We start from the raw sequence: 14,699 nt of genomic DNA, 5'->3' as shown, positions 1-14,699 counted from the left end.
ATTCCACACGTGAAGTCTCTGGACACAGTCTGAAGTGAAGCATGTTGAGGTGGCAATCGTTGCGTTGGTTAGGTTGTGATCGGCAGATGCAATGTTATTTTAAATGGATTGGGAGAGGCATATGGGAAAGTGGGCCCCATCCAAGGGTTCCAGGACTGGGGGAAGTAGGGGCTCTATAGTGGAGATGTGAGGTTCCTGCTGTCTTAGGGTTCAAAAAGAGAATGGATAGTTAATGTTATCATCACATTATTTGGTAATTGGGTGAACTTTGAAAAGTCCTTTTGTTAGGGTTTGCTGTACAGTACCCAGTATCTTGTATATAGCTGTGCTATTGGATGCTTCTGATCTACTTGGTCTAGGCTTTTGAGAGAGTCCGCATATCAAATACACAGCCTATATATTAAAAAGATTCAGTTTGTGTTTTGATAAACTTTGAGACATACAAATTGATTTTCCCCCTCTCATATTAATTAACTAGTGATTTATATGTCTACATTTTGCTAGGAGTGTACATAAACACCATTCCCACCACCAAACGACTGTGACCCATCCCATCCCTCCCACCCACTCCCACCCCCCACTGGCCCAGGAAGCTGCATGTCTACCCCTCACCATTGGGCTTTTACTTTGGTGCCCTACTGGAGGCCTTTTTTTTCCCCTTTTGTTGCCCTTGTTGTAGCCTCGTTATGGTTATTATTATTGCCATTGTTGATGTTGTTCGTTGTTGGATAGGACAGAGAGAAATGGAGAGAGGAGGGGAAGACAGAGAGAGGGAGAGAAAGATAGACACCCACAGACCTGCTTCACCGCCTTTGAAGCGACTCCCCTGCAGGTGGGGAGCCGGGGGCTCAAACCGGGATCCTTACGCCTTGTGCCACATGCGCTTAACCCACATGCGCTTAACCCACTGAGCCACCGCCCGACCCCCAGACTGAGTCTTTTTAATACATAGGCTGAGTCTTTGATATGTTGACTCTCTTAAAAGCGTAGTCCAGGGAGAACAAAAGCAACTGGTGGCACAGCTATATGCAAACAATGTCAATGGACATGAAATATGGTGAGGGTGTGTATGACACAGCAAATCCTAACAAAGGAATTCTTCAAAGCTAACCCAATTGCCAAACAATGTGATTATTGCAATAACTATCTATTGTCTTCTTAAACCGTAAGACAGCAGGGATCTCCTGCTTCATCTATAGAGCCTATGTTTCTCCCAATCCTGGAAGCCCGGGTGGGGCTCACTTCCCTGCATGCTTCTCTCAAGTCAGGCCAAATGATATTGCATCCGCTGATTCCAACCTAATCAGTGCAACAAGTACCATCTCAGCATGTTTCACTTCCATGTCTTCTTTGTCACTTGGACAAATTCTAGTCAGTGGCTATGCTTATGCCTAAATATCAAGTTCATATCTGATATAGAAAATTGTTGAAGTTACTTCTGGACCAGCCTCATTTAAGAAAAGTTGTTTACATTATAAATACATAATAAATGAGGTACTATATATGCATCAGTGTAAACTCTGAGTCTCATCTTCTTTCCCATATAATAAAAGTGATTTGCCACAGTGACTCAGTGACATTGAATAACAGAAAAATATGATGCAAAGACTTGAAGAGCTCTTCTATTCTAGAGCTTGTTCTAACTTGCTACACTAGAAATTCCAAGACTATCTTATGGGTATACCTAAGTTACTGGAGAATGAGAATTGAACATATGAATGTTAAAAAAAGGTTAACCTATATCCAAGATTGTGGGAGAACTATAGTGATTATCTGTGAGACTGGAGATGGGGACATAGAATTTGTGGTGGAAAAAAAGGTGTTAGCTAAATAGATTTTCTTCTATTTAAAAAAATCCTGCTGTTTTGGCTTTCATCTTGCGATAAAATATTCCAGCAACAAAGAAGCTCATAGTGTATTAATAAAAGTCCCATTAACAATTCTTATTGTTACTGAGTTTCAGTTTTCCTAGGCATTAGTAATTTAATGACAGTTTGTGAATAGAGTTGTTTATTCTATTAACAGGGGAAAAAGTAACACCCAAGTACCTATTATACTGGGAGATATTAGTTTTAGATTTCTATCTCTTAAAAGCAGAAAAAATTCCCAATGGTATTGTCTAGAGGAAATGAAACAATTAACTTTTAATCGCAATAAGTCAGCTAAGTGAAAGTTCGACATACCACACCCCTTGAATTACCTTGAAAGAAAGATCAGACTTAAAAAATAATCCTTATATCAAAAGTTCCCATTTTTCTTGGGAAATTCCCTTGCATTCATGAAATTTAGAAGTTTAAAGATTCAGATCCGGTGGAAATTGAAAGTCCTTTAGCAACTATGTTTATCAATATTTTAATAGAACAAAGATTAAAGTCTTAGTGAGTTGGACTGGAAGTGAGACATTCTGAGACCATCTTTGTTGACCTGATTTCTATCAGATATAAAAATAAATCTAACACAGTTACCAGGAAGTTCTGCACTTTCTGCATAAAAATGAAAGCAAAGTGGAGGAGGAATATAGGCAGAGAAGATTCTCTGCTGTAATAGCATTGGAGCTTTGGAGGTAGGTATGATGATTGTACACACATAGAAATGTGGAACTGTACTCCAAAAATTTTATGTTTTTAAGCCAATGTTCAGTCAATAAAATATTAAAAGAGGTTACTATAGACTCCCAGTAGAACAGATTGCAAAAATATCCATAAAATAAGCTTTCTCCCTTCAACATGGATCAATAACGGTAGAGAATGTTCCATCCTCCAAAGGGAGCCTGGACAACATACTCTATCTTCCATATGGGTTCTGAAATTGGGTGGGGCAGCTTGGAACATTCCTACTCATGACCACAGAATGTGAACTCAGATCTACAGGGATTCAGAGGTCACATAGGTTCCTAAGCTGAATATGGGCCCCAGATTGGATCAAATCAATGGGGTTTACAGTCAGCAGTATTTATGCACCTTTCCCATATTTGGGAGCTACTTTCTTCCCTGATCCAGCTTTCTGGCCCTTTTTCCAGCCATGACATCATCTCCCCAGACAATAACTTGAGTCCACCTGCATATCAGATGTCAGGTTCAGAAAAAGCAAAACAAAGAAACAAAAAACAAACAAACAAATGAAAAAACCCACTAATATAGTCATGGGCCCTTTGGAATATAACTAAAATAGTCCTACTATCTACAAAATGGAAACCCCCAAATCTTCATCTGCACTATTCCAGCCCTTAGGTTTACGATTAGTCAACAATTTGTTTGGCTTTATATGTTATCTCTTTTTTTCAGCCACCAGGTTCCAGACACTAACATGATACAAACTGGACTTCCCTGGACAGACAACCCCATGAATGTGGCTTGGAGCCTTGCTTCCCCAGAGCCCCATCCCACTAGGGAAAGAGAGAGACAGGCTGGGAGTATGGACCAACCTGCCAATGCTCATGTTCAGCTGGGAAGCAATTACAGAAGCCAGACCTTCCACCTTCTGCACCTTATAATGACCCTGGGTCCATAGTTCCAGAGGGATAAAGAATAGGAAAGCTATCAGGAAGGGGATGGGATACAGAGTTCTGGTGGTGGGAATTGTGTGGAGTTGTTACCCTCTTATCGTATGGTTTTTGTCAGTTTCCCCTTTATAAATAAAAGTTATTAAAAAAAATCTTTCTCTACTCACTCTACAGGAGTTCTTTGCTACTGTGACTAAGTGACCTGGATAACAGAAAAATATGATGCAAAGACTTGAAGAGCACTTTTATATTAGAGCTTGTTCTCCCTTGCTACACTAGAAATCTCAAGACTATTGTATAGGTGTACCTAAGTTATTGAAGAGTAAGAAACTATATGGAAAAGAATATAGGCATCCTGGTCAAAAGTTACATGACCATCAGCTGACAGCCTGGTCACACCTAACTGAGTGAATGAGGCCATGGTAGGCCACTCAACTGCTGTCCTACTTAGAAGCAGATCACAAACACAAAAGAAATCAGTAGAAATTAACTGAACTGCTCCAAATCCAAAGCATTGCCCTACTGACCCATATATTAGTGAATTAAGTAAAATGATTTAAGCTTCTAAGTTGTGGGGAAATTTGTGTTATACGGTAAACGCTAACTGATATATATGGCAAGTGAGAATGCTGATCTGAACTAGCACATTAGCAATGAGAACTGACAGAAGAACCAGAATCAAAAGATACTGAGGTGTTTAAATCAAAGTATCACCATGATTTCTGGATTAAATTAGTAGATAGGTAGTGGGTCTTCGGTGTTGAGCTTCAAGACAGTAGATGAGAAAGGATGTGGAGAGGAGGATTGTGAGTATCACTGAGAATGTGTAGAACTAGAGGTTGGGGGATACATCTAAGCAAAGATATCAAACATGTCATTGGACAAATGACTAGAGAACATCTTAGAGAGATCCAGCCTTCAGACATAGATTTGAAATTTGTTGGCGTAGCTATTAAAGATGTAAACCATGGTAGACACCATTCCCTAAATATGCCAGAGAGTGTGAGAACCAAGTGTTCTAATAACTGCTTCATATGTGTCATCTTAGAGAGCCTTGTTTTACTACTTGAAAAATGACACAATGCTAACTTATTGTGCCATACTAGAGGTAAAATAAAATTTATTTTGTTTTAAAGAAGAATGTTGCTGTACAAACTATTGTATTTACTGTTGACTGTAAAACATTAATCCCCCAATAAAGAATAATAATAAAGAAAGCTAGTTCAACTCTCCAACTATCAACTAACAAAATAATAATAAAAAAGGAGATAAGGTGAATAAGAGAGGCCTCTATGTCTTAGAAATAAAAAAGAGAAATTTAGCATACAAGTTGCCATGACTACCTTCATCACCAGCAGTGAGCATCTTCCCAGCACTGCTGTGGATGTTTCTCTTCTCTTTTCTCCATTTTAGTGGGGTTTCATAGTTTACAGTATAAATAACTGTTGACACTTGGATTTATCAAGACCCCAAAGCCCTCTTAAAAACACTCCCAACCTCTCCCTGCCCAGAATCTTGTTTTGGTGCAGCCTATTATACCCAGTTCCAGTTTTGCTTTGTGTTTTCCTTTTCTGTCCTTGTTTCCTTTAGTTTCTTTTGCTATTTTTTTCTCCTTCATCCCAACCATTACCCTTCTTCTCCAGAGTCCTTTGCTTTGGTGTAATACACTATACTCAGTCTAGATTTCACTTTAAGTTTTCTCTTATTGTCCTGTTTTTTTTAAATTCTACCTATGAATGAGATCATTTGCTATTGGTCTTTTTCTTTCTGTCTTATCTTGCTTAAGATGATAACTTCTGGCTAAGATATTGCAAAAGAGACTACTTTGTCATATGTTTTGCTTTTTAAATATTTTATTTATTTTTTAATTTAGTGGATAGTTAAAGAGAAAAATTAAGATGGAAGGGGGAGAGAGAGAGAGAGAGAGAGAGAGAAACTGACAGCACCGCTTCACGGTTCCTGAAGCTCCCCCTCTGCAGGTGGGAATGGGGGCTTGAACCCAGGTCCTCAAGCATGATAACAAGTGTATTCAACTGAGTGTGCTACTGCCTAGCCCTGACCTCTTCATTTTTAACAGCTGCACAGTAATCTATTATATATATATATGTATATATATATACACATATATATGTATATACACATATATATATTGTATATACCATCTGTCCTCAGACAATTCCTCTCTTGGGAATATACTCAGAGAAAACAAAGGCCTACTCCAAAATGCCTATCCACATCTATGTTCATAGCAGGACAATTTGTAATAGCTCAAACTTGGAAGGAATTTAGTGGATATTTTATACACATGATACTTTACATGCCTGAGTTGATAGCTTGGCTTGGGTTTAATGAATCCACTTCACTAGTTGAGGCATGTCTGAGTAGTTCTGAGCAAATCAGTCTTCATGAAAGTCCTGAGGATCCTCCTGGAAAAACAATTCACCACATGGGATAAAAGAAGCTGATATCACATATCTAATTTAACACCAAACCTTTAGTTGTCAGTAGAGGGGAAAGCAGTTAGATTACTGAGTGTACTCATTCCTCAAGTGTCTCCTATATCACTTGACTTTATCCCTTGGACCTAGTCTTGATCCAGGAGAAATACAGTGAGAGAGAATGCCTTTTCACTAAGACTCATAATGTCTTGATAGTTCTCTAATGTTGTGTAATACAAAATGAGCGAGAGGAGTGTACTCCCTATTTATCATAATCCAACAAATAGTTTTAGCACACTGAAGAAGAGCCCAGTAATTCTTGGTGGAAAATAGCAGATTGTTTAAAAGTAGCAGAGGGATCTGCTCCACATTCTGTGAAAATGGAATGGATATATTCATTTGCACTGCTAGATTGTAAAACATTAATCTACCAATAAAGGAAAAAAATGTTTAAAAAATGGCAAAGGATCAAAAGGCACTTCATCAAAAAAGACATAGATATTTCCTACAGGCCAATAAAGAACATTAATTGTGCCTTTCTAGTAGCTAGATACAAATAAAAAAACAATGAGATGACACTTCAAAAATGATTATTACTTCTAGAAAGTTTAAAAAAAAATTTACTTACTCCCTTTTGTTGTCCTTGTTGTTTTATTGTTGTAGTCATTGTTGGATAGGACAGAGAGAAATGGAGAGAGGAGGGGAAGACAGAGAGGGGGAGAGAAAGATAGACACCTGCAGATCTGCTTCACTGCCTGTGAAGTGACTGCCCTGCAGGTGGAGAGCCCGGGCTTGAACCCGGATTTTTTTTTTTCTCCAGGGTTATTGCTGGGCTCGGTGCCTGCACCATGAATCCACTGCTCCAGGAGGCCATTTTTTCCCCCTTTTGTTGCCCTTGTTGTTGTAACCTCGTTGTGGTTATTATTATTGCCATTGTTGATGTTGTTCGTTGTTGGATAGGACAGAGAGAAATGGAGAGAGGAGGGGAAGACAGAGAGGGGGAGAGAAAGATACACATGCAGACCTGCTTCACCGCCTTTGAGGCGACTCCCTTGCAGGTGGGGAGCCAGGGGCTAGAACTGGGATTCTTATGCTGGCCCTTAGCTTTGCGCCACGTGCTGTTGCTGAGGACTTATTCTGATGCAGTCTCCGCCCCCAGGTTTTTCTATGCTCCGCTAAATCCTAGAGTGCCCCCTTTCAACCAATCCTGGCTCCGCCCCCAGGTTTTTCTATGCCCCGCTAAATCCTAGAGTGCCCCCTTTCAACCAATCCTGGCCCTACACGTCACCCCTGGTTGTCGCCCAATAAAAAGCCCCCTCACCCCTCCCTTCTCTCTCTCTGGGCTCTCGGCTCTCCCTCTCTGAGGTCTCACTCCCTGCTCTCCCCCGGTGGTCGGCCATTGCTGGCTGGCTCCACGTGGTCTGAACCAAACCTCCCCCCCCATCCTATAATAAAGATCTGTGTACCCCTTTGCTCTGGACGTCCGCTCTCTTCTCCGCGGTGCAGCCCGACACCAGACCACCTCAACAACATCTGGCGCCCAACGTGGGGCACGAACCCACGACCCTGAGATTAAGAGTCTCATGCTCTACCGACTGAGCTAGCCGGGCCCTGGCTCGGCACGGCGCTGTCCTTTCCCTCCCATTGGGAGGTCACTGTTTTTGAGGGTGGATGCCTGAATTGTATTTCCTTTAGTTGATCAGAATGGAACAAGACATTGTAGACAATGCACTCCGTCTGCAGCTCCTGGACTGCCGTGCAGCCCTCGGATCTGCACAGCACCTCATCCTCCCACGGCGGGCGGGGTACAAGAGCCGCACTCTAGGGGCGGGTGTGGCCTCTTGCCTGGTGTCCCCAAGGGACTCGGCAGCAGTGCTGATGGCCGTGTACTACTGGGCAAAAATGACCAGGTGTTCCAATGACAGGTAAGACGGAAGGCTGATCCCCAACCTAAGACAGGCACAGTCCACCCTGCCACAAAACAAAGTCCACCAAACATCAAAACATGATATAAGACAGGGGGACATGTGGGGAGCCACATGTGCCCTCAAGGTTGCTATTGGCATGGCCATAGAGTTTATGTTAAAAGATAGTTCCTGGGAATCGGGTGGTGGCGCAGCGGGTTTAGCAAGAACTGGCTTGAGGATCCCAGTTTGAGCCCCCGGCTCCTCACCTGCAGGGGAATCACTTCACAGGCGGTGAAGCAGGTCTACAGGTATCTTTATCTCCCTCTGTCTTTCCCTCCTCTCTCCATTTCTCTCTGTTCTATCCAACAACCACAATATCAGCAATAACAACAATATAATTACAACAAGAACAACTAGGGCAGCAAAGGCAAGATACAAGATACAAAAAAAAAAAAAAAAAAAAAAAAGGGATAAGATAGTTCCCGCTTCCCTACACCTTAGAGTCTTTGTTAAAAGATAAGGTCTTTTTCCCCATGAATCACCCAGGACCCTCCAGATAAACGGCTGACTACCATGACAAATAATATAAAATGTAATCATAAATGAATAGGAAAGATACATCCCCCAATACTCAGTTGGTCAAGGCACCAAACCTCTTCTTCTATAAAGCATTCAAATCAGATGCCCTGCTAACCACGAGAAGCAGATTGTTTGTGTTTCTTTACAGGAATCCCGGAAAAACCATCTGAACCCCTGCACACCCTGACGTCACTCACTAGATGGCACGACTACCGTGGCACACCACACTGGCTTTTACTTCTCCCCTACTTATCTCTTCCTATTTTGTTATGTCATGTAGGCTTATGCCCAAAAGGTTTCTGCCCCATGATAGTCTTTTATAGACTTTGTACATCTTATGCTATTACTAGGTAGAAAGATAGAAAAGATGTAGAGATATTGTGAAGAGATGGTTGAGCAGGCTGCGCTTAAACCTATGAGATGAGTCTCTCCAGGTAAGTCTCTCTCTCTAAAGAGGGGTTGAGCACAGGAAGACGCATAAATCTCACAAGGTTGGCAGCCATTTAAGCCTTCCCTCCTCCACAGAAAGTCCTACATCTTCCCACCTGAGCATGGCATTCCTCTAAAACATTTAAGCCTGCTCCATTTTTCTTTACTGTGTCCATTTAGATATAAAGAGATAGGAGGAGATGTTGCTGAGGACTTATTCTGATGCAGTCTCCGCCCCCAGGTTTTTCTATGCTCCGCTAAATCCTAGAGTGCCCCCTTTCAACCAATCCTGGCTCCGCCCCCAGGTTTTTCTATGCCCCGCTAAATCCTAGAGTGCCCCCTTTCAACCAATCCTGGCCCTACACGTCACCCCTGGTTGTCGCCCAATAAAAAGCCCCCTCACCCCTCCCTTCTCTCTCTCTGGGCTCTCGGCTCTCCCTCTCTGAGGTCTCACTCCCTGCTCTCCCCCCGTGGTCGGCCATTGCTGGCTGGCTCCACGTGGTCTGAACCAAACCTCCCCCCCCATCCTATAATAAAGATCTGTGTACCCCTTTGCTCTGGACGTCCGCTCTCTTCTCCGCGGTGCAGCCCGACACCAGACCACCTCAACAACAACGTGCGCTTAACCTGCTGCACTATACAGCCTGACTCCCCTCTAGGAAGTTTATAGACACATGAGTACACAACTCAAGAGCAAATAGGTTGACACACCAAATATCACTTCTGCTTGCAACTCACTGCTTAGGTGAAGGCCTATGGGATTGCCTCAGTGTTAGTGTCTGAGCATGTAAGAAGCAGGTGGTGTCTCTGCCACTAGAAGGGGTAGATGCTGCAAGAAAAAAGCAGGTGATATGGTCCGGGAGGTGGCGCAGTGATAAAGCTCTGGATTCTTAAGCATGAGGTCCCGAGTTCAATCCCTGGCTGCACATGTGCCAGAATGATGTCTGGTTCTTTCTCGCTCCTCCTATCTTTCTCATAAATAAATAAAATACTTAAAAAAAAAGAAAAAAAAAGAGAAAATAAACAGGTGAGGGCAAAAAGCTATGAACTATACCATTGATTTGATGCTGTTCATTCCTACATACTGATAAGAACAAGAAAATGGTCTAAATTTATAACAGTTCCATTAAATCTTTGTAATAGGTAGAGCATGTTTAGATAAGTAGTTTATTAGAAGTCACAAGGTTGTTCAGCTCTCCTTGATTCCCAAACTCTGCCTTCTCTCTTTCCCTGTCTCTCCAGGATGAGGATTAGGGCTCAGTGCTTGCACAACTCCACTGCTCCTAGTGACCATTTTTCTCCCTTTTCCTCTAGATAGAAGTGAGAGACAGAGAGACATAGAGAGAAGGAAAGACAAGTAGTATTGCTCTACTGTGGTGCTTCCTAACCCCTTCCTTATCTCAACAGTGCAGCCACTCTCATGTGATGGTCTGAGACTCAAACCAGGTTCCTCTTGCATCACAGTGTGGTGACATATGTTCCTTACTGGGTGAACCATATACTGACTCTTCTCTACATTCTCCCATGACATCATAAAGTTTTAAGCTTCATAGAAAACCCCATTTACTAGTTGATATTCTTTCTTTATTACCTCAGATTTTTGTAGCACTCCACTGAGGTGAAATTGGTATTTCCCTCAACTACACACCTCAGTGTCTAAGTGACAGATTTTAACCTGAGTCACAAAACTGACAAAAGAAGTAATTTGAGCACATGTCTTCTGTCTTCAACTCTGTAACTCTTTTCCACTCACTTTTTCAAACAACTGTACCAAGAAAAATTTAAAAATTGTCCAAATTCGTATAGTTATCAATCAGAAAATTGAGAGTTGAACTCAAATCATGCACCTTCCAGTCTGATACTCTGCATCATGACCCTCCTTAACTAGTGATAGAGATTTCAGTTGTACCTATCAATGTAATCAATTAGTTCACAGTTGACTCATGGTTTATTTGGTAGTTAATACTGTAGCAAATAATAGCATCTCTTTAAATATTTTATTTGTCTATTGGGTAAAGACAGAGAAATCTAGAGGAAAGGAGGAGATAGAGAGTGAGAGAGACAGTGAGTCACTTGCAGCCCTGCTTCACCACTATGAAGTTTCCCCTGTGTAGATAGGGACTGTGGGTTTGAACCTGTGTTCTTGGGCATTATAATGTGTGTGCTCAACTAGGTACACCACTACCCAGCCCTCAGCCCCTAAATAGTAGCTTCTCTTTTAAAAAAATATTATTCTGGAGAACGGTCATTACATTTCTCTTTATTTATTTATTTATTATTGGATAGAGACAGAAATTCAGTGGGGAGGGAGAGATAGAGAGGGAGACAAACAGAGAGATACCTGTCAACCTGCTTCACCACTCCTGAAGCTTTCCTCTTGCAGGTGGGGACCAGGGACTTGAACGTGGGTCCTTTAGCACCGTAATGTGAGCACTCAACCAGATGCGCCACTGCCTGGCCCCAATGGTAGCTTCCTGATATTAAGCTTTATTTTTTCATTTTAATAAATCATTGAATATCTGGAAAGCATAGACTTCTTCAACATTGACATGTTGAACAAAAATAATCTTCCCATTGTATTAGATATCAAATATGTAAGGCAGATGCTTAATCCTAACCCATAGGATGTTTCAGAAGAAGACTCTATAAAGAAAATTTCAGAGAAGGTTAATTGATATAAATTGAGGAAGAAGGCAGGTGAAAAGCTATTAAAAGAAAAAGAGTAAGCAAATCAAGACAACAATGAGATGTCACTTCACTCCTGTGAGAATGTCATACATCAGAAAAGGTAACAGCAGCAAATGCTGGAGAGGTTGTGGGGTCAAAGGAACCCTCCTACACTGCTGGTGGGAATGTAAATAGGTCCAATCTCTGTGGAGAACAGTCTGGAGAACTCTCAGGAGGCTAGAAATGGACCTGCCCTATGATCCTGCAATTCCTCTCCTGGGGATCTATCCTAAGGAACCCAACACACCCATCCAAAAAGATCTGTGTACACATATGTTCTTGGCAGCACAATTTGTAATAGCCAAAACCTGGAAGCAACCCAGGTGTCCAACAACAGATGAGTGGCTGAGCAAGTTGTGGTATATATACACAATGGAATACTACTCAGCTGTAAAAAAAAAATGGTGACTTCACTGTTTTCACCTGATCTTGGATGGGCCTTGAAAAATTCATGTTAAGTGAAATAAGTCAGAAACAGAAGGCTGAATATGGGATCATCTCACTCTCAGGCAGAGCTTGAAAAGCAAGATCAGAAGAGAAAACACAAGTAGAACCTGAACTGGAATTGGTATATTGCACCAAAGTAAAAGACTCTGGGGTAAGTGGGTGGGGGAGAATACAGATCCAAGAAGGATGATAGAGGACCTAGTGGGGGTTGTATTGTTATATGGAAAACTGGGAAATGTTATTTACTGTTGAATGTAAAACATTAATTCCCCAATAAAAAAAGAATTGAAAAAAAAAAAGAAAAAGAGTAAAAGGAAAATAGATATCAAATAATGAATAAAGATAGAAAAAATGTTTTTCTAGGTGTAGTGGAAAAACATATGTCATAAAAAATTGTAGGAAATATGCTTTATGATCAAAGCAGAGAAGAGAAAGCTGGAGAGTGCCAGTAGCTCTTGGAATATCAACTAACACTATTCGTCATATGTAAAATCCAAACAAATTTGGGGGCTGGATGGTAACACAACAGGTTAAGCACACTGGGTTAAACGCACATGATGTGAAGCGCAAGGACTGGCATAAGGATCCCGGTTGGAGCCCTTGGCTCCCTACCTACAGGGGGGGGTCACCTCACAAGTGTTGAAGCAGGTCTGCAGGTGTCATTCTTACTACCCTCCCCGTCTGCCCCTCCTCTCCCTATTTCTCTCTATCCTATACAACAACAATAACAACAACAGCAACAAAATGGAAAAACTGACCTCTAGGATTTGTAGTGCAGGCACTGTGCCCTAGCGATAACCCTTGAGGCAAACAAACAAACAAAAACTAATTTGCAAAGTTTAAGAACTTTCTCAATTTTTTTTTTTTTAACCAGAGCACTGCTCAGTTCTGGCTTATGGTGTGGGATGATTGAACCTGGGACTTTGGAGCCTCAGGAATGAGAGTCTCTTTGCATAATCATTACACTATCTACCCTCACCCTCAAATACATTAATCTTTATCTGTACCATAAGTTTATTTCCAAATGCAGACTATAAACTTCATACTTGTTAAAAAATGTTTTTATAATGGGATATATTTGTAAAATAGTTCCAGTAGTCTGCTGTGGTACATATACACATATGCAGCTGTTAGAAATGATGAGGTCATCTCCTTTGCAATAGCATGGTCAGAACTCAAAGGCATCTTGCAGAGTGAGACAAGCCAGAAAGTGAAAGGCCAATATAGAATGATATCACTTATAGGTGGAATTTAAGAATAAAAGACATTAAAGGAAAACATAAGGTGAAACTTGGACTAGGTGTGATTTATTGCACCAAAGCAAAGGATGCTGGGGAAGCAGTGAAAGGAACAGGGTGAAGGAACACTGTGGTCCTGCTGTCTCCTAGGCACCAATTAAGGGGAGATGAGAGGCTGTGTATATGTGTTAAAGGCTATACTGAAAACCATTAGCCCCTCAGTAATAATAATAAAAAAAAACCCAGCACTGTCAGTAGCCTATAGCAACAAATCTTTCTTTAAAAATTTTTTTTAAATGTTTTTTAAAATTTTATTTATTTGTTTGTTTATTTTCCTTTTTGTTGCTCTTGTTGTTAGAAGTAGTAACTCTAGAATTGCTTTAAGTAAAATTTTAAGCATGAGTTGTAAGTATAGTTGCTTTTCTGCCTGCAGTGGAAAATTCCTGTAAAAAAGGGGGGCTAGACAAAACCCACACATCAAGATATAAGCCACCTGTTGTTTGTCTTAAAGAGAATAGCTAGCCTAACCAAGTCCTTGAAACCCAACCACTTGCTCAAGGTCGAGGGAGCTGATAGCCCGGTGGTCTTAGCTGACAACGAGAAAGTGTGGTGACCCTATTTTGCATAAAGGCTTGAAATTAGACAATTCTTATAGGCTGCTTAGGGTATTGCGATGTCTGAAATGATTGGATCCTACGTTTTCTGTAAAATGCTATTGAGTGTGTGATAGAATTCTAGTTTTGCATATTCCCCACCCAAAATGTACTCTAGAATCCTATAAATTGTATGGTTTGAGCCTTGTTCAGGGTCGAGCTGGTAGACTGCTGTCAGTCACCACTCGGCCCAGATTTGAATTCGTGAATAAACATCTTTTGCTTCCTTGCAGTGGATGGTGGTTTGATTTTTGCTCGCTAACAGTTGTCTTTTTATTGTTGTTGTAGTTATTATTGTTGTTGTTACTGATGTCATCATTGTTACATAGGATAGAGAGAAATGGAGAGAGGAGAGGAGACAGAGAGGGGGAGACAAAGATTGACACCTGCAGACCTGCTTCACCGCCTGTGGCTGGAACCTGGGGAGCCTGGGGCTGGAACCAGGATCCTTACGCCTGGTCCTTGAGCTTTGTGCCGCATACGCTTAACCCGCTGCGCTACCGCCAGACTCCCTCTTTCTTTCTTTTTTAATTTTTATTATAGGAAAGAGACAGAGAGAAATTGAGAGGGGAGAGGTAGAGAGGAAAGTGACAGTAAGACACTTGCAGCCCTGCTTCACCACTTGTGAAGCTTTCCCTCTGCAGGTGGGGACCGGGGGCTTGAACCTGGGTCCTTTTGCACAGTAATGTGTGTGCCTAACCAGGTGCACCACCACCTGGCCGAGCGACAAGTCTTTCTATTAGGCTAATTATTAAAATAATTATAAAGCAAACAAACAA

The 14,699-nt window shown here is 41.4% G+C and overlaps 1 non-coding gene across 1 annotated transcript; it reads right to left on the bottom strand.

The window, feature by feature from the left end:
* Positions 1-7,477: 7,477 nt before the first annotated feature.
* Positions 7,478-7,550, bottom strand: TRNAK-CUU (transfer RNA lysine (anticodon CUU)). Its single transcript has one exon. It is a non-coding gene; the product is annotated as a tRNA-Lys (tRNA).
* Positions 7,551-14,699: the final 7,149 nt, after the last annotated feature.

Source organism: Erinaceus europaeus, chromosome 11 (assembly GCF_950295315.1).
Source record: "Erinaceus europaeus chromosome 11, mEriEur2.1, whole genome shotgun sequence".
Taxonomy (NCBI): domain Eukaryota; kingdom Metazoa; phylum Chordata; class Mammalia; order Eulipotyphla; family Erinaceidae; genus Erinaceus; species Erinaceus europaeus.
Note: the sequence above shows the minus strand (reverse complement) of the source record. Positions and strands in the feature narration are given on the sequence as shown.